This window comes from Oncorhynchus keta, chromosome 28, assembly GCF_023373465.1.
Source record: "Oncorhynchus keta strain PuntledgeMale-10-30-2019 chromosome 28, Oket_V2, whole genome shotgun sequence".
NCBI lineage: Eukaryota > Metazoa > Chordata > Actinopteri > Salmoniformes > Salmonidae > Oncorhynchus > Oncorhynchus keta.
In genome coordinates, this window is record NC_068448.1 from 26,125,187 (window position 1) to 26,147,014 (window position 21,828).

Below are 21,828 nucleotides of genomic sequence, written 5' to 3' on the forward strand. Positions count from 1 at the left end.
GATTTTTTTCAGAAAGTCATTTTCATTGTAAGTTAAATCGTAGTGCTAGCTAGTAAACGTTAGCTTGCTGGCTCGCTAGCTAACATTATGTGTATGATCTGTGTAGTAATATTATTTTTTTTATCTCAGAGCCATTTGCATTGCTAGTTATAACCTAATGTTAGCTAGCTAGCTAACATTGAACCTAGTTGGTTACCTTTAGCTGCCTGCAGATTCATACTCCAGCATTTCATGCATGGTGGCTAGCTATGACAATCCATTTGAAATGTAGCTATAGGTTGGGATTATGGTTCATTGTTTAGCTAGCTAACATGTCTTAACAAAAGACTCCACTTCGCCAGATGATTATATGACCCATGAAGTTAGCCAGTTGTCTCTGGGGTGAATACACCAGTCTTAAAATCTTTGGTTGTTTACTACACTACCTTTCTCACTCTGTTTAGCACATGGCCTCACATGTGAATCCTTAAAAATATGGGTGGGGAGGGTGTGGCTTAAGAAGGCTTAAGAGGGTGTGAACGATGTTGAATGGGTGTAGACAAAGAAGAGCTCTCCAGTAGGTGTACGTACCAAAACACTGAAGGGACATTTTCTCAAAAGTGGAGTTACAAGTTTAGCAACTTTCAAAGCCATTACTTTCCCATTGTTCCTCAACTGCAGTGTATGACATACCATTTCGTAGTCACTACTTTTATCTAATGTAAAAAAAACAACACTATTTAAAATGTTGCAACATAAGACGGAATTGAGGTGGTCGGTCACGTATGGAATGAATGCAACCACACATTCATACACACCAGCATGCACACCTGCATACACACTGATAGACACTGAACCATTATTCAGGCATTAATGCAGACTAGTCTAGGTCTAGGACACACACACACACACACACACACACACACACACACACACACACACACACACACACACACACACACACACACACACACACACACACACACACACACACACACACACACACACACACACACACACACACACACACACACACACACACACGCCTCTCCTGTTTTGCTAAGTCGGCTGAAACCCAGTCCCATAGTCCTTGGTGCTGACCCCTGAGGTAGCGGTTGCTAGCTGTGGGTTTGGAGCGGTGCTTTGCTGTGGGCGTCTGTCTGCAGGCTGCAGCCGGTTGGCCGGCAGGATGCTGGAAGGGGATGTGGAGGCTGGGGGGGTGGTGTGGAAGCTGGGGGTGGGATGGATCCGTAGATCTCAGAGGGAAGATATCCCTTCCACAATCGGAATCCCATTTCCCCTTTGCCACCATCTCTTCCTGTGTGGAGGCCAAGTGCTTGGTGGTGGGGTACAGGCTGCCGGAGTTATCACACACAGATCGATGTTGTGCTGTACATACAGGAACAGAGACTGTTGACTAGCTGGCTGTGGCTAGGGAAGCATAGTCATCACTGCAGAGCAGAACCAGTCCCTCCTGAAGCCTCTCTTCAGGAGACCCTGACATCACAGTGTCCTACCACCAGGCCATCACAAACGGCTTGTCCTCTCTGATTATATACACATATAAACTGCAGTCCAATTTCATACAGTGGCATCAATGTAATTTTCTCCTGATTTGGTTTTGTTTGTTGATATGTTTGTTTGGCTTGTAATTGTAGTGGTTTGACGGTCGGGAACAGCCCATCTGGGGCGGGCGGGTGGGAGCAGAGCAGTGCTTCTGTGTGGAGAGAGGAGAGTGTGTGGAGGGCCCCCCGATCGTTGTTGGCAGTCTTGTTTTATTGCTATTCATTTGGAGTTAAACTGTGCGCCGTGCCCTAATGAAATGTAAAGTTGCAGTCTATTGATGGGAGGCTTTGGGGTCTGATAGCGGCTCATTGGAATTCGCCCAGTCCTCCCGTTGCTACGGCTGCAAGGCCCTTATTGACTCATCTGTATGAATATATAATCACAGGCGTAAATCTTAGCAGGCGTCGGAGGCAGCGGACGGCTGGACGTGTGCAAATGCAACTAGTCTAGTGCTGGAGGGGAAGTATGGGACACACCAGATGATGTGTGTGTGTTTGGGTAAAGCCTCCACACACAAGGATTTGTATGGATATGGTATTTCTCTCAAATGTGCACACATTTGTTAACATCCCTGTTAGTGAGCATTTCTCCTTTGCCAAGATAATCCATCCACCTGATAGGTGTGGCATACAAAAAAGATGACTAAACAGCATGGATATTACACAGGTGCACCTTGTGCTGGGAACAATAAAAAGGCCACTCTAAAATGTGCAGTTGTCACACAATACAATGCCACAGATGTCTTAAGTTTTGAGGGAGCATGCAATTGGCATGCTGACTGCAGGAACGTCCACCAGAGCTGTTGCCAGAGAATGTCATGTTAATTTCTGTACCATAAACCACCTCCAACGTTGCTTTAGAGAATTTGTCAGTACGTCCAACTGGCCTTACAACCGCAGACCACGTGTATGGCGTTGTGTTTGCGAGTGGTTTTCCTGATGTTGTGAACTGAGTCCCCCATGGTGCCGGTGAGGTTATGGTATGGGCTGGCATAAGCTACGGACAATGAACACAATTGCATTTTATCGATGGCAATTTGAATGCATAGAGATACCGTGACGAGATCCTGAGGCCCATTGTCGTGCCATTCATACGCCACCATCACCTCGTGTTTCAACATGATAATGCTCTGCCCAATGTCCCAAGAATCTGGAAGCTGAATTGTCCCTGTTCTTCCATGGATTGCATACTCACCCATTGAGCAAGTTTGGGATGCTCTGGATCGATGTGTGCGACAACATTCACTCAGGCCACAATCAACAGCCTGATCAACCCTATAAGAAGGAAATGTGTTTCGCTGCATGAGGCAAATGGTGGTCACTCCAGATACTGACTGGTTTTCTGATCCACGCCCCAAACTTTAAAAAAAAGTCTCTGTGACCAACAGATGCGTATCTGTATTCCCATTCATGTGAAATCCATAGATTAACGCCTAATGAATTTGTTTAAATTGACTGATTTCCTTATATGAACTGTAACTCAGTCAAATCTTTAAAATGGTTGCATTGTTTATATTTTTGTTCAGTATAGAATGTGCTCATATGGTGTTGTGATCCCTCTCTGTAGGATCAGCTAGTAGAGCTGGGATCACCAGGTCACTGTCTGTTATTTAATAGGATTCCTTAGCTTAGGATTCCTGAGCTGCTGCTGCTTTACAAAGACACAGAGAGAGGAACTACCACATCTCCATAAAACCTGGAAAGCTCTCTCTCAGACTACTTCTATTTACAACCTGAGAATCACCCCTCAGCCCTCACAGCTCCTGCTAAATAGCCTCTCTCAACCCTCTGAACCATTTCAACCGCCAAAGACAAAAGAGAGAAAATAAGGAAACAACAAATGCTGTCTGTTTTTTCCCCCAACATGCTAGGCCTCACCTCCCCTCCCTCCTACCCAAGTGAGATCCGAACGACTGGGCCAATCTGCATATGGCACTGGCCTTGTTACCGTACCGACGGGATGAGTGGCGTGTGGCTGGCCCTATCAGGCCGTCTGTTCAGTCTCAGTGGCAAGGCTGATCTTGAGGCAGTGAAACATGCAGAGACTCCCAATTAACAACTCATACATAATGGAGCAAGGCTCACTCTCTTCCTTCTCTTTCCCTCTCTGGACTGGTTATATGCACTAGGACTCGGCAGTGTACACTATTTAGTATTTATCCTCCTCCACAGATCCTGGCCTGGGTAAGGATAGAGATATAGAGAGTGGGATGCAGAGGGATAGCCATAGCAAGGTTAGTCAGGGACCGTCCTACATGGACAGACAGGATACAAGCTCCCCAGTGACCAGACCTTTATTGACGTAGCGCTGATGCTAATGTAATATCTGCATCTGTGTCTTTACTGTCAGTGAGAACCAGAGTAATTAAGAGACATGATATCTAAGGTAATGTACCATGTGAATCCTAATTAACGAAATAGCATTTGGAAATGGTGATGATGGAGTCGCCGTATCGGAAGTGCTCCAGTGATGACTGCGTGTTGTAAATGTCAGTTACGAGACTAATGGAAATGATGGATGCTCCCCTGGTGAGGAGCGTTTAACTAACGTTCAGCCTGCTGGACGTTGTCTCAATGTTGATCTGGTATATCGGGGATGGGATGATATCACTTTCAGATGATGGAGAGGAGAGGAGTTGGGATGATAGAGCGAGGAGAAGAGATTGATTCTCTCTTCTTTCCCTGATTCCCAGTAGAATGAGCACAAGGCACTGTGTAACAGCAGGGCTAGTTTGACTGGCTGGCTGACTGTATGAGAGGCTGTTCAAGAGGCTATTATATCAGCTGCCTATGATATTACCACCATAAGTGGTAAAAGTGGCTGGAGAATTAACATCCTGTCTGTAGCATTATCTCCCTCTCCCCTCCCTTCCTCGTTCTCTGTAGCATTATCTCCCTCTCCCCCTATCCCTCTCCCCTCCCTTCCTCGTTCTCTGTAGCATGTCACCTTGAGCTTCTTCTCCTCTGTGGCGGCCTGGTTGCCCACTGCCTCGGTCCTCCAGAGAATTCCCTGTCAGAATAGCATGTCTCTCAGTATCCATGTGTGTGTGCATGTGCGTGTTTAAATGTGTGTGTGTGTGTGCGTGTGTGCGCGCGCGTGTGTGTGTGCAGGAATGTGAAGCACGGGCCTACTGTCCCACTCTTTCCCCCACTGTTAACCCAGGCCCTGTGGGTCCCCAGGCGCTCTCATTTGTTGACTTCTGCAACCGTAAAAGCCTTGGGTTCATGCATGTTAACATCAGAAGCCTCCTCCCTAAGTTTGCTTTATTCACTGCTTTAGCACACTCCCCCAACCCTGATGTCCTAGCCGTGTCTGAATCCTGACTTAAAAGGCCACCAAAAATCGGAAATTTCCATCCCCAATTACAACATTTTCCGTCCAGGCAGAACTGCTAAAGGGGGCGGAATTGCAATCTAATGTCGAGATAACCTGCAGAGTTCTGTCATACAATCCAGGTCTATGTCCAAACAGTTAGAGCTTCTACTTTTAAAGATCCATCTCTCCAGAATTAAGTCCCTCATTGTTGCCGCTTGTTATAGACCCCCCTCAGCTCTGAGCTGTGCCCTGGACACCATATGGGAATTGATTGCCCCCCATCTCACGTCAGAGTTTGTAATGCTACGTGACCTAAATTGGGATATGCTTAACACCCCGGCAGTCCTACAATCTAAGCTAGATGCCCTCAATCTCACAAATTATCAAGGGAACCTACCAGGTACAACTCCAAATCCGTAAACACGGGCACCCTCATAGATATCATCCTAACCAACTTTCCCTCTAAATACACCTCTGCTGTTTTCAACCCGGATCTCAGCGATCATTGCCTCATTGCCTGCGTCCGTTATGGGTCCGCGGTCAAACGACCACCCCTCATCACTGTCAAACGCTCCCTAAAACACTTCTGCGAGCAGGCCTTTCTAATCGACCTGACCCGGGTATCCTAGAAGGATATTGATCTCATTCCGTCAGTAGAGGATGCCTGGTTATTCTTTAAAAATGCTTTCCTCACCATCTTAAATAACCATGGCCCTTTAAAAAAATGTAGAACTAAGAACAGATATAGTCCTTGGTTCACTCCAGACTTGACTGCCCTTGACCAGCACAAAAATACCCTGTGGCATACTGCACTAGCTTTGAATAGTCCCCACGATATGCAAATTTTCATGGAAGTCAGTAACCAATACACACAGTCAGTTAGGAAAGCAAAGGCTAGCTTTTTCAAACAGAAATTTGCATCCTGCAGTACTAATTCCAAAAAGTTTTGGGACACTGTAAAGTCCATGGAGAATAAGAGTACCTCCTCCCAGCTGCCCACTGCAAAGAGACTAGGAAACACTGTCACCACTGATAAATCCACGATAATCGAGAATTTCAATAAGCATTTCTCTATGGCTGGCCATGCTTTCCATCTGGCTACCCCAAACCCGGCCAACAGCTCTGCACCCCATGCAGCAACTTGCCCAAGCCCCCCCGCTTCTCCTTCACCCAAATCCAGACAGCTGATGTTCTGAAAGAGCTTCAAAATCTGGATCTCTTCAATCAGCTGGGCTAGACAATCTGGATCTCTCTTCCTAAAATGATCTGCCGCCATTGTTACAACCCCTATTTCTAGTCTGTTCAACCTCTCTTTCGTATCGTATGAGATTCCTGGAAAGCGTCCGCGGTCATCCCCCTCTTCAAAGGGGGAGACACTCTAGACCCAAACTGTTACAGACCCATATACATCCTTCCCTACCTTTCTAAAGTCTTCAAAATCCAAGTGACCAAACAGATCACCAACCATTTCAAATCCCACCGTACCTTCTCCTCTATGCAATCTGGTTTCCGAGCTGGTCACGGGTGCACCTCAGCCACGTTCAAGATCCTAAATGATATCATAACCGCCATCGTTAAAAGACAGTACTGTGCAGCCGTCTTCATCTGGCCAAGTATTTAGACTCTGTCAATCACCATATTCTTATCGGCAGGTTCTACAGCCTTGATTTCTCTAATGACTGCCTCGCCTGGTTCACTAACTACTTCTCAGATAGAGTTCAGTGTGCCAAATCGGAGAGTCTGTTGTCTGGACCTCTGGCAGTCTCTATGGGGGTGCCACAGGGTTAAATTCTCGGGCCGAATATTTTCTCTGTATATATCAATGATGTCGCTCTTGCTGTGGGTGATTCTTTGATCCACCTCTATGCAGACAACACCATTCTGTATACATCTGGCCCTTCTTTGGACACTGTGTTAACAAACGAGCTTCAACGCCATACAATACTCCTTCCATGGCCTCCAACTGCTCTTAAATTCTAGTAAAACGAAATGCATGCTCTTCAACCGATCGCTGTCCGCACCCGCCCGCCTGACTAGCATCACTATGGACTATGGACGGTTCTGACTTAGAATATGTGGACAACTATAAATACAAGCATTTCGCTACACTCGCATTAACATCTGCTAACCATGTGTATGTGACAAATACATTTGATTTGATTTGACCTGGGTGTCTGACTCGACTGTAAACTCTCCTTCCAGACTCACATTAAGCATCTCCAATCCAAAGTTAAATTGAATCGGCTTCCTATTTTGCAACAAAGCCTCCTTCACTCATTCCAAACATAGCCTCGTAAAACTGACTATCCTACCGATCCTTGACTTCGGCGATGTAATTTACAAAATAGCCTCCAACACTCTACTCAGCAAATTGGATGCAGTCTATAACAGTGCCATCCGTTTTGTCACCAAAGCCCCATATACTACCCACCACTGCGACCTGTATGCTCTCGTTGGCTGGTCTTTTCGACATATTAGTCACCAAACCCACTGGCTCCAGGTCATCTATAAGTCTTTGCTAGGTAAAGCCCCGCCTTATCTCAGCTCACTGGTCACCATAACAACACACACAGGCTCCAGCAGGTATATCTCACTGGTCATCCCCAAAGCCAACTCCTGCTTTGGCCTCCTTTCCTTCCAGTTCACTGCTGCTAATGACTGGAACGAATTGCAAAAATCACTGAAGTTGGAGACTTATATCTCCCTCACTAACTTTAAGTGTCAGCTGTCAGAGCAGCTTACTGATCGCTGCAGCTGTACACAGCCCATCTGTAAATAGCCCATCCAACCAACTACCTACCTCATCCCCATATTTGTTTTTGTTTTTCTGCTCTTTTGCACACCAGTATTTCTACATGCACATCCTCATCTGCACATATATCATTCCAGTGTAAATTGCTAAATTGTAATTACTTTGCAACTATTGGCATATTTATTGCCTTACCTCCTTACTTCATTTGCACACACTGTATACATATTTGTCTTTTGTGTTATTGACTGTATGTTTGTTTATCCCATGTGTAACTCTGTTGTTGTTTTTGTCGCACTGCTTTGCTTTATCTTGGACAGGTCGTAGTTGTAAATGAGAACTTGTTCTCAACTGGCCTACCTGGTTAAATAAAGGTGAAAAAAAAAGGTTTTACATTTTCTTCCACCACTGTTCTTCCACCACTGTTCTTCCACCACCACCACTGTTCTACATAACTCTATATATAGTCCTATCTAAATCTACTCAACAAGGGGAAGACTGTGAAGAGTGTGGATGCCTTTATAAAGTGCTTGCGGAGTGAACTGAATTAAAAGGCTACAAGATTTTGCACTCTGGGGACCTGACATGGTGGTGTGATAGGGGTTCTTGATGCAGACCGAGCTCCAGGACTCCAGGACTGTGTGAGGTTGTCAGTTCCACTCCCAGGTGGGGTATTACTTGATATATTACTTAAGTGTCCTTGAGCCCAGCTGGCTTCCTGTGTGATATCCGTCAATAGAGCTAGATGGTGATATTAGTGAGCCGTACTGAATAATGACATTTTCATAAGCAAGCTGGTTGGGAGGCTGGTGAGAAACATGAATCAATTTATTGACTTGTGATTTGAATACACCTCTGCGTGTACCGATAGCTGTTTAGCTAATCTAATATTTCCCCCCATATTCAGGCTCTTTAGTTGTATGTGGTAAGGGGAGGCTAGTGCTCCAGACAGCACATACTGCAGTGATGTCTTCTGTCAGGTGCCATGGGCCAAATCAAGCTGTCTATTGAACACACTGACTAATCCCTGGCATGGCGGTACACTTTGGTGTATGTGTGTGACCTGGAGATGGAACTCAAGGTGTGTGTAATCTAGGGAGAGGGCAGTGTTGATACGTACCCCTGACTGTGTTGTTGCAGCTGTGGCCTCTTCATATGAGGGCAGTGCCCAGCTGATGCCATGCACAGCTGCTGATTCATCAACGGCTTGCTATCCCCACATAACTGTACCCCCCTGACATCACACTCCCAACTACAGACAACTGTGTGTGTGTGTGTGTGTGTGTGTGTGTGTGTGTGTGTGTGTGTGTGTGTGTGTGTGTGTGTGTGTGTGTGTGTGTGTGTGTGTGTGTGTGTGTGTGTGTGTGTGTGTGTGTGTGTGTGTGTGTGTGTGTGTGTGTCCCGTTCCAGAGGAAGAGAAGATCAACTGTTCCCCTCACCTGCCCCATCTGTCTATTCTTCACATAAGCTATACAGTACACACAGCCTGTCGGTTTGTCTGCTTCGTCACATGTTCAGTCAGCCACAGCTTCGTGGGTATCAAACACTCACATGCATGTACGGCTCGTTGACATTGTAACACACACTCTTTAGCTAGCATGCTGTTACGAGAATCGGTTCAGCCAACAATAGCATGGCACATATGTCAGACAGCGACAGTGTTATATTCTACTGTACCCCATTGTTGTCCTGTTATTCATTAGACTACCTGTGTGTATTCAGACACTGTGTCCGACAGCATTCAGTCTGGACTCAGGAGAGGAGAGCATCCCTCCTATGTTATTAACCTCATATTGATAGATGTTGTCTGAGACAGCTGTTCTAGACGTGCTTCACAAACTTCTGTAGATTACTTTGTAGTGGCCCTGTCATCTTCCTATGAAACGCTTGAAACGCTTGATTAGCCTTGAAGTTTCCATCACCAAGAGAGACATAGGCATGTGGGTATTCTGGGATGACTGAACACACACATATGCTGATCCATGTGTCAGGGCTGAGCAGACAAGACTAGAGCCCATTGTTGATGGAGACGAGCCTGTAGATTTTCCACTCATCAGTTGTGTGATTATCAAGTAGACATCACATTTCTGGAGAGGCTTCTGCAATCAGAACACTGGGGCACTTGAACACACACACACACACACACACACACACACACACACACACACACACACACACACACACACACACACACACACACACACACACACACACACACACACACACACACACACACACACACACACACACACACACACACACACACACACACACACACACACACACACACACACACACACACACACACACACACACACACACACACTTAAACTCTTATCTTTAAGTTGTTTCCAACCTTCCCCAGCTCTGGTTCATCATTCTATTTGACTGTCAGTCCATAAGTCAGTGTGTCTATTTGTCGGTCTGTCGGTGGTTTTCCACAGTGCTTGGTGTCAGGTGAAGCTAGAGGTTGTGAGGTTGTGAAGTTCACACAACCCCCTTCACCTCCACACTTTCAGCTAGCTCTGGCCTTTGATCTGCTCTGCCAGCCTGCCTGCCTGCCTGCCTGTCTGTCTGCCTGGTGGGAGGAGTGATTGCTCCTCCATTGCATAAAAAAGAGAGAGTGTGTTGCTCTGCTCGGTGTGTCAAAAGACACAGCCTGGAGACATTCAAAACACGTCCATAAACGGTAGCCATGGCGGCTGAGGCTTTTCTTTTCCCGCTTTTGAACTTTTTCCACAGAGCTGGAAGAGGGAGGGCTGGCTGATTTAGCATTCCTCTGCAGCGGAGAGAGAGAGAGAGAACAATCTAAAAGATAACCATAGGTAGTATAATTCTCCAATCTGTTGGCCCTGACTGTGCCAAGAAGCTCCATTGTGCCTGAGACACTGACGGCGTTAGATTACTGAGCCTGATATCACAGTGCCACTCTCAGCCTCTCCATGGCTAAAAGAACAAGTGTTGTCAGCTCCCCCCTCTCCCCCCTCCCAACCAAACAATGCTCTACTCCCCAGGCTTTTGGTTCCATTGTGGTGGGAACAATGGCTAACAGCGGAAAGGCAAGCGAGTGGTGCGGTGAGTGTAATCTCCCTGTGCTGTGTTGTACTGTACTGTGCTGTGAGGAGGGGAGCGAGTCAGAGCAGACATGGGGACTGAGGCGGACGGAGGGGCTATGCTGGGGCCTCTTCTATGCTTAATTAAAGTGCACAGAGACTTGGCAGGCTTCCTGACACAGCCCAGTCATGTGAGGGTAAGGTGGTTAGGGGGGAATGTAGGGTACTGTTTAGAGCCCCCTCCCTCTCCTCTCCACTCTGCTCCTCCCCTATGGGTCACAGGCATAACGCGGCGGTGATGGTTCTGTTCTGTGTGGGCAATGTTATGGGTTCTGGTTTGGTTTGGTTGGAGAGGAAAGGGGGGATTAAGACTGAGCCGTTGTCACCTCCCTCTCTCTCTCTCTGGGCACACAGTGCCACACACACATATTATACCCCACAGTTCACAAGAACAATTCATGTACTCCCCAGTCCCCATTTCCTATTGAATTGCACTTACCACCTATTTTATTTGTCTGTGAAAAAAGCATGACTAGTTTGTAAATGTAGTGTACAGATTATTTGTCTGCAGTTTGTGTATGAATCATGGTTGGCCACCATGTTAATGCATAGGCACAGAGTGTACATCTGATTTACTGTGTGTGTGAGTCCCTGAGTCTCTCCGTCTGTCTGTGTGTCTTCATGTGTGTCGACATACATGTGTGTGTCTACAGTATCATATGTGTGTGCCTCTGGTGTCAGCTCCGTGCTCCCCTTACACACCCTCCCTCTCTAACTGGGATTAGTCCACTCATGCCTGTCAGTGGGCTATGGGGCTGCAAAGCAGTGTGTGTATGTGGGTCTGTGTAGACGAGAGAGGATTGGGATGCTCCTGGTCACCATCTGAGCTAAGCACGAGTTGTTTTGGCTTTGATATTACAGAGGGGCCCTTTCTGCTGTGGGGTGAGAAGCGGTCAAAAACAGGGAGTGTGTGACTGTGAGTGTGTGCAAGTGTTAATGTGCGTGTTAGTGGGCTCGTAGTAGAGATTATAGGGGAAGACTCGGGTTGTGACGATTAGGACATTTTGGGTAACAATTAATTGTCATGCAAATGGCCACGGTTATTGTCATAATTGTCATTTTTGTTGAAAATGGTTTTGAGCATGTAATGCATCATAATGCATCTTTGGAAACTGGCTACGACATACCTAATGAATACCCACAACTACATACCTAATGAATACCACTACGACATACCTAATGAATACCACTACGGCATACCTAATGAATAACACTACAACATACCTAATGAATACCACTACGACATACCTAATGAATACCACAACTACATGCCTAATGAATACCACTATGACATACCTAATGAATACCACAACTACATACCCAATGAATACCACTACGACATACCTAATGAATACCACAACTACATGCCTAATGAATACCACTACGACATACCTAATGAATACCACAACTACATGCCTAATGAATACCACTACGACATACCTAATGAATACCACAACTACATGCCTAATGAATACCACTACGACATACCTAATGAATACCACAACTACATACCTAATGAATACCACTACGACATACCTAATGAATACCACAACTACATGCCTAATGAATACCACTACGACATACCTAATGAATACCACAACTACATGCCTAATGAATACCACTACGACATACCTAATGAATACCACAACTAAATACCTAATGAATACCACTACGACATACCTAATGAATACCACTACGACATACCTAATGAATACCACAACTACATGCCTAATGAATACCACTACGACATACCTAATGAATACCACCACGACATACCTAATGAATACCACAACTACATGCCTAATGAATACCACTACGACATACCTAATGAATGGGCAGGATTTCTCAAGTATTACATATTTCTATACATATGGTTCTCATGTAAACATAGTCAATCGTTTTAAGGCTTATCCTATCAGTGCTGTAGCCTGTAGTGCCCATAGCGTTGGCTGATCATTGACTCCCTCTCTGCATTCTGGGAAAAAGGAAGTTTTCTGAGGGGTTGAACAAAGTGCAGCTTGTGACCTATGAGATCAACTCCCATTCAGATGACTGCTCACATTCCAGGAGTGTCACAGGCATGCGCATGCTCGTACACACACACACACACACACACACACACACACACACACACACACACACACACACACACACACACACACACACACACACACACACACACACACACACACACACCTTAACCCAAAACCTAACCCTTATGCTGACCTTAACCCAAAACCTAACCCTTATGCTGACCTTAACCCAAAACCTAACCCTTACACTGACCTTAACCCAAAACCTAACCCTTACGCTGACCTTAACCCAAAACATAACCCTTACCCTTACGCTGACCTTAACCCAAAACCTAACCCTTATGCTGACCTTAACCCAAAACCTAACCCTTATGCTGACCTTAACCCAAAACCTAAACCTTACGCTGACCTTAACCCAAAACCTAACCCTTATGCTGACCTTAACCCAAAACCTAAACCTTATGCTGACCTTAACCCAAAACCTAACCCTTACGCTGACCTTAACCCAAAACCTAACCCTTATGCTGACCTTAACCCAAAACCTAACCCTTATGCTGACCTTAACCCAAAACCTAACCCTTATGCTGACCTTAACCCAAAACCTAACCCTTACGCTGACCTTAACCCAAAACCTAACCCTTACGCTGACCTTAACCCAAAACATAACCCTTACCCTTACGCTGACCTTAACCCAAAACCTAACCCTTATGCTGACCTTAACCCAAAACCTAAACCTTACGCTGACCTTAACCCAAAACCTAACCCTTACGCTGACCTTAACCCAAAACCTAACCCTTATGCTGACCTTAACCCAAAACCTAAACCTTACGCTGACCTTAACCCAAAACCTAACCCTTACGCTGACCTTAACCCAAAACCTAACCCTTATGCTGACCTTAACCCAAAACCTAACCCTTATGCTGACCTTAACCCAAAACCTAACCCTTACGCTGACCTTAACCCAAAACCTAACCCTTATGCTGACCTTAACCCAAAACCTAACCCTTACGCTGACCTTAACCCAAAACCTAACCCTTACGCTGACCTTAACCCAAAACCTAACCCTTACGCTGACCTTAACCCAAAACCTAACCCTTACGCTGACCTTAACCCAAAACCTAACCCTTACGCTGACCTTAACCCAAAACCTAACCCTTACGCTGACCTTAACCCAAAACCTAACCCTTACGCTGACCTTAACCCAAAACCTAACCCTTACGCTGACCTTAACCCAAAACCTAACCCTTACGCTGACCTTAACCCTTACGCTGACCTTAACCCAAAAACCTAACCCTTACGCTGACCTTAACCCCCAAAACCTAACCCTTACGCTGACCTTAACCCAAAACCTAACCCTTACGCTGACCTTAACCCAAAACCTAACCCTTACGCTGACCTTAACCCAAAACCTAACCCTTACGCTGACCTTAACCCAAAACCTAACCCTTATGCTGACCTTAACCCAAAACCTAACCCTTACGCTGACCTTAACCCAAAACCTAACCCTTACTCTGACCTTAACCCAAAACCTAACCCTTACGCTGACCTTAACCCAAAACCTAACCCTTATGCTGACCTTAACCCAAAACCTAACCCTTACGCTGACCTTAACCCAAAACCTAACCCTTACTCTGACCTTAACCCAAAACCTAACCCTTACGCTGACCTTAACCCAAAACCTAACCCTTACGCTGACCTTAACCCAAAACCTAAACCTTAAACCTAAAATAACATTTAGACTTTTCAGGACATGCTGCACACACAAAACAAATATTACACAGCAAGGCTGTTGGTCCAGGAGAGGCTTCTCTGCTGTTCCTAAGCAAGGCTTGATTTTGGAAGAAGTTAACCACTTAACTAGATAGCTAACGAGTTACTAAGTTAACAAGCCAAATGTATAACTACAGAGCATTTAGCACATTTTAGACAGTTAACTTAATAGTTATAAGATATCTAGCTGGCAAACATTTAGTTGTGAATTCCATACTGTAGTTAGATCACCTGGTGCCTGCTGCACAACAGTGAGCGACTCACAAGGCTCTGATCTCTCGTTGTTGTGTGCTTGTTAACAAACAGCACGTGACTGGGGACTACCGGAAAGCTTCATAATAAAAAATAATGTGTCAGGTGAAATTAAGAATGCAATCTGTTTTATCTCCCAATGTATTGCACAAGTTGACAGCAGGAATTTACTTAAAAAGTAGCTACCAGTATTCAAAGTTGAGGTGTGGCTCTCGGTCACATATTCTCTGACGTCAGATAGAACAATCCCTTCTTTAAGGCTGTTGTATCATAAGATCCTGTGATTCTACCCTGGTCACATTTGACCTCAGCCTCAGGGGTCATGACCTAGTTATTTAGTAACCCACTCTCATCGGTTACACTTCCTGATTTTCTTTCATTGCGGATTCACTGTCAACTATCTACCATATCCTCAACACACGTCTTCCATGCTCCTCTCCACCCTCCACCTCTCTATTCTTCTGTATCCCCAGTCAGTCGTGTGATGTGTGGTGTCCTTCATGTCCCTCTCTGCCTGCCCTACATCCATCCATCCTCTCACGCCTCTTCATTGTGCTTCTCTTCTGTTTAATGTGGGATAGCGAGGAGCAGCAAGATAGCAGCTCTGGGTTGCCGCTCCTTTGATAAACCATAACCCAGGGGTTAATCCAGCAGATTAAAGTCCATTTGAAAGCACTGAAATTAATATATAATAGTTAATGCTCTGATTCATTTGAAAGGGTGAATTAGACATCTCTAAAAGCCCAGCTTAAAGAGTGTCTTAAAGTCACAGGCAAAGTTAATTGTTTTCCAGTGAATGTTCCACCATCTCCACGATAAAACCTGTAACAATATAGAGGAAAATTGAAGGTAGTATTGCGTTGATGATTCAACTTGGTGAGATGCCAAATTGCAACAGTAAAAATGTCATCCCCCACGATTGACACAGTGCAAGAGTTTCGTCCAAATTGGGCCACTGCTGTCTGAGATATCTCGTGTGACTAATGAACGAACGGATGGACGGAGTCTGATCCACAGTCCCCTTCTCGATTTCATCGTGGGGGACAATTATGGCTTTGGAAGATGGATGTAATTGTGTTGAGATCCTCTGATCACTGGGGTTTGACCACAGGGCCATGCCCTTATAAGGCCAAATATATCACTACTGTACATACCCCATGCTGCTATAGCATGGGATTTGTCCGTGGTACCTTTTAACCCAAAGAGGAGGGGATGGAGAGCTTCTGCTATTGGATGGGCTTATGTGATCAACTGTACTGCCCTATAGTCCTAGTTGTGCCCTACTATTCAGTTCTCACACCACCAAATTCACTGTTGAATGTACAGTACACTTCCTCTTCACTTGAACATGTCTGCCCTCTCTCTCTCTATCCTCCTATGCCATTAAGATATGTTAATGTATCTGGCTCTGGTGACCACCCCACTGTCATGCCAACTCTGCCATGACATGCAATATGTGTGCCAGAACACACCACTGACTCTGTGACTGCCGCGGCCTAGGCCTGTGGTCAGTCGGCCAACTGCATGTAATCGGATAACCACACTACTACGCACGCATACATGCACGCACACACACACACACACACACACACACACACACACACACACACACACACACACACACACACACACACACACACACACACACACACACACACACACACACACACACACACACACATGCTCAACACAACACAACAGGCACGTATGGTATTAATGACACACAACAACATACTCTGTCCTCATGACATGAAACACTTCAGTGGTAGCCGGCATGTATTTCTGATAGTGATTCATGTTGTTGGTGTGTAATAAACTCAATGGACAAACTGAAAGTTATAAGGACAGAGAGGGAGACCCCTATAGCCCCCCTTCCTCCAAGACCATCTGCCTATTCTGGAGACCTCAACCTGAGAGATGAGGCAGAGAGGTAGAGAGGGGGACAGAGAGAGAAGCAGGGAGGAGAGGAGGACACTCCTCATGCCCTCCTGTGCCAGGCCAATCAGCCCACTGAGCCCGCTGGTCATGTGTCTGGGTGCCAGCAGCTTTATGCCCAGACAACTGGCAGAGAGAGGGAAGAGAGAGAGAGAGAGAGAGAGAGAGAGAGAGAGAGAGAGAGAGAGAGATAGAGAGGGAGAGAGAGAGAGAGAGAGAGAGAGAGAAAGAAAGAGAGGAGGAGGGGATGGGGAAGGAGAGATGCTGAGTGATGGAAGGATAACAGATTCTTGGACGGCGTGTGACTTGAGGTCCTGAAGGTGTGACATCAGCTTGAGCCTGGCCCACGCCTGCCTTTCTAATACCTCTCCCACCATGGCATTCTGGCCTGGCTGCATGTACAGTTGAAGTCGGAAGTTTACATACACCTTAACCAAATACATTTAAACATAGTTTTTCACAATTCCTGACATTTTATCCAAGTAAAAATTCCCTGTCTTAGGTCAGTTTGGATCACAACTTTATTTTAATAATGTGAAATGTCAGAATAATATTAGAGAGAATGATTTATTTCAGATTTTATTTCTTTCATCACATTCCCAGTGGGTCAGTGGGTCAGAAGTTTACATTCCCAGTGGGTCAGAAGTCTTGCTTCAATATATCCACATAATTCTCCTCCCACATGATGCCATCCATTTTGTGGTGCACCAGTCCCTCCTGCAGCAAAGCACCCCCACAACATGATGCTGCCACCCCCATGCTTCATGGTTGGGATGGTGTTCTTCTGCTTGCAAGCATCCCCCTTTTTCCTCCAAACATAACGATGGTCATTATGGCCAAACAGTTCTATTTTTGTTTCATCAGACCAAAGGACATTTCTCCAAAAAGTACGATCTTTGTCCCCATGTACAGTTGCAAACCATAGTCTGGCTTTTTTATGGCGGTTTTGGAGCAGTGGCTTCTTCCTTGCTTAGCGGCCTTTCAGGTTATGTCGATATAGGACTCGTTTTACTGTGGATATAGATACTTTTGTACCTGTTTCCTCCAGCATCTTCACAAGGTCCTTTGTTGTTGTGCTGGGATTGATTTGCACTTTTCGCACCAAAGTAGGCCTTGAAATACATCCACAGGTACATCTCCAATTGACTCAAATTATGTCAATTAGCCTGTCAGAAGCTTCTAAATCCATGACATAATTTTCTGGAATTCTCCTAGCTGTTTAAAGCCAGTCAACTTAGTGTATGTCAACTTCAGACCCACTGGAATTGTGATACTGTGAAATAATCTGTCTGTAAACAATTGTTGGAAAAATGACTTGTGTCATGCACAAGGTAGATGTCCTAACCGACTTTCCAAAACTATAGTTTGTTGACTACATTTTTAGAGTTTTTGAAAAACTAGTTTTAATGACTCCAACCTAATTGTATGTAAACTTCCGAGTTCAACTGTAGCCACACAGACATCTCACACACCAACCAGGGACTCATCAATCAAGTCTAATAAAAGCTATATGTTAAACCCCTAGATGGAAAGACCTCTTGTTTTCTGCACGTTGTCCACAGTGCACGTTGTCCACACTGTTTTCACAAAGTGTTATTGGGTGAACCGTGTTTGAATTAATGGATTTGTCACAAAACAGACATCTGTGCTAGATTGGAGTTGTATGGAATGCAGGGAGTGAGAGGGATTGAGTGCAGATTTCAGAAAGGAAAGATGAGAGGAAGCTGAAAGTGAATAGAGAGGGCACAGAGGCACATGATGAAGTGTTTCCTGTGTACTCACTCTCTCTCTCTCCTCTCTCTCTCTTTTCGTTCCTCTCTCTCTTCTTCTCTTTCCCCCCTCTCTCTCACCCCTTTGTTTAACCTCCTAATTGGATGAAGTCCTGCTTAATAGTTGGAGTGTTGTCTCTATGCACACTGTAATGTGTGACACATCCCCCCCCCCCCTCCCTTCGCCTCGCCCCGTCCAACCTTGCGTCTGTTGAGCGGCCTGGCGAAAAGTCTATTAGACAAGCCATCCCATCCTAAAGCATGAAACCCACTGGGAATCTCACTGCAGATAGACTGCTGATAGGTACTTATCACAGTGGGAGGCCGTTCCTTCTCTTGCTAAAACAAAAGCGGTACGTGCTGCGTGCCGACCCGTTAGCGATGAGCCTACCGCAAAGCTCGTCAGTGTCGTTACAACTTGACTTTGAGCCATTCGGAAAGATTGAACCCCCACATGGGGGAGCCAACGGGAGTGACATCAAAAAGGAAAAAATATTACATTTTCACTGTACAGCCACAGATGAGCCCTCCACACTTCATATGCAATGTCGGCAATGCACACAATACTAAATACCTCCTCCAAGCGAGCTAACCACTGTAGCTAGTATTGACACTATAATTAAATCACAATGGATTAGCTAGCTTCCATGAAACAGCTGCTTGTGTTAGCTGCCGAGTTGGTGCAGTGTTCTTACATACAGTTGAAGTCGGAAGTTTACATACACCTTAGCCCAATACATTTACTCAGTTTTTCACAATTCCTGACATTTAATCCGAGTAAAAATTCCCTGTTTTAGGTCAATTAGGATCAGCACTTTATTTAAAAAATGTGAAATGTCAGAATAATAGTAGAGAGAATGATTTATTTCAGCTTGTGTTTCTTTCATCACATTCCCAGTGGGTCAGAAGTTTACATACATTCAATTAGTATTTGGTAGCGTTGCCTTTAAATTGTTTAACTTGGGTCGAACGTTTTGAGTAGCCTTCCACAAGCTTCCCACAATAAATTGGCTGTATTTTGGCCCTTTCCTCCTGACAGAGCTGGTGTAACTGAGTCAGGTTTGTAGACCTCCTTGCTCGTACACGTTTTTTCAGTTCTGCCCATCAATTCTCTATAGGATTGAGGTCAGGGCTTTGTGATGGCCACTCCAATACCTTGACTTTGTTGTCCTTAAGCCATTTTTCCACTACTTTGGAAGTATGCTTGGGGTCATTGTCCATTTGGAAGACCCATTTGTGACCAAGCTTCAACTTTCTGACTGATGTCTTGAGATGTTGCTTCAATATATCCACATAATCTATTTTGTGGTGCACCAGTCCCTCCTGCAGCAAAGCACCCCCACAACATGTTGCTACCACCCCCTTGCTTCACGGTTGGGATGGTGTTCTTCTGCTTGCAAGCATCCCCCTTTTTCCTCCAAACATAACGATGGTCATTATGGCCAAGCAGTTCTATTTTCGTTTCATCAGACCAGAGGACATTTCTCCAAAAAGTGTGATCTTTGTCCCCATGTGCAGTTGCAAACCGTAGTCTGGCTTTTTTATGGCAGTTTTGGAGCAGCGGCTTCTTCCCTGCTGAGCGGCCTTTCAGGTTATGTCGATATAGGACTCGTTTTACTGTGGATATAGATACTTTTGTACCTGTTTCCTCCAGCATCTTCACAAGGTCCTTTGCTGTTGTGCTGGGATTGATTTGCACACGTACTATTGTTTGTACAGATGAACGTGGTACCTTCAGGTGTTTGGAAATTGCTCCCAAGGATGAACCAGACTTGTGGAGGTCTAAAATTATTTTTCTGAGGTCTTGGCTGATTTCTTTTGATTTTCCCATGATGTCAAGCAAAGAGGCACTGAGTTTTAAGGTAGGCGTTGAAATACATCCACAGGTACATCTCCAATTGACTCTAATTATATCAATTAGCCTGTCAGAAGCTTCTAAATCCATGACATAATTTTCTGGAGTTTTCCTAGCTGTTTAAAGCCACAGTCAACTTAGTGTATGTAAACTTCTGACCCACTGGAATTGTGATACAGTAAATTATAAGTGAAATAATCTGTTTGTAAACAATTGTTGGAAAAATGACTTGTGTCATGCTCAAAGTAGAAACTATAGTTTGCTGACAAGAAATGTGTGGAGTGGTTGAAAAACTAGTTTTAATGACTCCAACCTAACCTATGTAAACTTCCGACTTCAACTGTAACTAGCTGTGCCAGTTAGCGAAAATGCTCACGTTGGCTAGCTAGGTAAAGATTTGGCTATGGGCTAGCACTGGCATAATGGGATTATGGAGAGTGAATTCAATTGTTTCTTCGTCATCTTGCTTGGTAGTTATCTAGCTGTGACCGTCTGGCTGGTATCAACAAGGACTTTCTACAAAATAGCAACATTAGCGCAGCTAGCTAGCTTGCTAGCTAACATTGGAATCGAGACCATAAGCAACACACGGATATGCATTACCAAAAAACACTACTGCCACCTTCTGGTTTGGAGTATTTTATCAAGGCTGAGTGGCTGACGACTTCAAGGTCTTTGCTGTATGAACACAAAGTACTGTCGGCAGGTAATCGTTTGACAACCCTACTGGTGTGTCTGAGTTTTAACCCTCCCACCCTAGCACCTCTGTGTGTGTGTGTGTGTGTGTGTGTGTGTGTGTGTGTGTGTGTGTGTGTGTGTGTGTGTGTGTGTGTGTGTGTGTGTGTGTGTGTGTGTGTGTGTGTGTGTGTGTGTGTGTGTGTGTGTGTGTGTGTGTGTGTGTGTGTGTGTGTGTGTGTGCGAGAGAAAGAGATAGATATGTGCATGCCTACATGCCTGTGTGTGTCTCTGCGTCCTCTCTCATTCACCCTTCCCTCTATCAGCAGTGACAATGTAGTAGACAGAATATAGTGCTGAGGAATTGTTATTTGATAAGATAACCAATGGAGTGTGAGTCAGTGTAATACCATTACTCTCCCTATTGGTGAGGCAGAGTGGAAGTGGTATTATTGACCAGTTTAGTTAGATTCTCTCCTCTCTCATTCCCTCTCTCATTCTCTCTTTTAATCTGAGCATCCATCTACAGCAGCAGCCCATCCACCCGCATGGCAGACATCGCTTCCCACACACCCACAGCCAGAGAGAGGCAGAGAGAAAAATGAACAGACAAAAATATCAAATTATCGCCTGCAATTAATTATCTGCAAGTAGAAAGACACAATAAAAGTGATAAAGGCCTCTTTATCTCCATCTTAACGGAGGAAAGATGGCAGCAGCATGTTATCACCTCCTTTGTATTCAATAGAAAACATTTCCTTTGCCATTGCATTGCAGAGTAAATGATGTGGGCTTATCGGATTAGGGATCTCTGGGT

The 21,828-nt window shown here is 45.1% G+C and overlaps 1 protein-coding gene and 1 long non-coding RNA gene across 4 annotated transcripts in view; one reads left to right on the top strand and one right to left on the bottom strand.

The window, feature by feature from the left end:
• LOC118360565 (plexin-A1-like) overlaps positions 1 to 21,828 on the top strand; it is a 320,507-nt gene that overhangs the window by 77,138 nt on the left and 221,541 nt on the right. The window lies entirely within an intron of this gene.
• Positions 12,977 to 14,732, bottom strand: LOC127913271 (uncharacterized). 2 transcript variants are annotated; one of them, XR_008085467.1, is made up of 5 exons: positions 14,272 to 14,732; positions 14,075 to 14,241; positions 13,741 to 13,993; positions 13,315 to 13,710; positions 12,977 to 13,254 (listed from the first exon to the last, which is right to left on the bottom strand). It is a non-coding gene; the product is annotated as an uncharacterized LOC127913271 (long non-coding RNA). The 2 variants fall into 2 exon arrangements; XR_008085466.1 differs by having other exon boundaries at positions 13,315 to 13,993; positions 14,075 to 14,211.